The following is a 1,076-nucleotide window of genomic DNA, read 5'->3' on the forward strand; positions in this document are numbered from 1 at the left end:
CTTGAGGAACTTGAGGAATTTGTTGCATTGGTGGAGCTGGAGCTGCTGGTCCATTCTGTTGGAATCCTTGAGACCATGAAAAATTGGGGTGGTCTCTCCATCCAGGATTATATGTGTTGGAGTATGGGTTGTAATTTGATGGCTTTCTCATTACACCTATGGCATTGGCTTGATCTGAGTATGAGTCATGGTCATGTGGTTCTGTTGATTTAGCAGTCGATAACGATGCTATTTGTCGAGCAAGACCTTCAACCATCTCCTTGACTTCTTTGATTCCCGAAGTTGACTCGCCAATTTGAACCTCATTTACTCCTTTAATTCTTCTAGTATTCCTGAGTGATCGACTCTGTTGTTGGGAATTATCCGCTTGTCGCTGGAAGAATTCCCAAATCTCGGATGCACTTTTTGACAATAGCTCTCCTCCACTTGTCGCCATTAGCCATTCTTGCACATTTGGCAATAATCCCTCCAAAAAGTATTGGCATTGGTGCCATTTCTCGTACCCATGATGTGGACACTTCAAGAGTAGCCCATTGAATCGCTCCCATGTTTCGAAAAACTGCTCGTCATCTCTCTGGGTAAACTCCGAGATTTCCCTGCGAATAGCATTGGTTTTATGCACTGGGAAATATTTATTCAAAAATTTCGTTACCATTTGTTCCCATGATGCAATGCTATTAGCAGGCAATGTATTAAGCCATGAACGAGCTCTATCTTTTAAAGAAAATGGGAATAGTCTAAGTTTAACATCATCGTCTGAAAAATTTTCATATTTAAAAGTTTGACAAATGGCATGAAAATCATTCAGATGATTATATCGGTCCTCATTTTCTAAGCCATAAAATGTGGGGAGACAATTTAGCACACTAGGTTTTAATTCAAAACTCCTAGCAGCTACATTTGGGTATCTTATGCATGATGTGCTCAAATTAGCTAAGGGACTAAAATAGTCCTTAAATGGCCTCTCTTGTGGTGCTTGTAAATCCATTCCAAATTTATTTTTAATGTGCCTGTGTGTGCGAAGTGTTTTTTCTAATTCAAAGTCTATAGGTTCAAGATTAGGTAATAATGACCTA

The 1,076-nt window shown here is 39.4% G+C and overlaps 1 non-coding gene across 1 annotated transcript; it reads left to right on the forward strand.

Annotated features, from left to right (window-relative positions):
- The first annotated feature begins 500 nt into the window (after positions 1-500).
- LOC112097475 lies at positions 501-604 on the forward strand. The gene has a single exon (XR_002905007.1). It is a non-coding gene; the product is annotated as a small nucleolar RNA R71 (small nucleolar RNA).
- Positions 605-1,076: the final 472 nt, after the last annotated feature.

Source organism: Citrus clementina, unplaced genomic scaffold (genome assembly GCF_000493195.1).
Source record: "Citrus clementina cultivar Clemenules unplaced genomic scaffold, Citrus_clementina_v1.0 scaffold_6, whole genome shotgun sequence".
Taxonomy (NCBI): domain Eukaryota; kingdom Viridiplantae; phylum Streptophyta; class Magnoliopsida; order Sapindales; family Rutaceae; genus Citrus; species Citrus x clementina.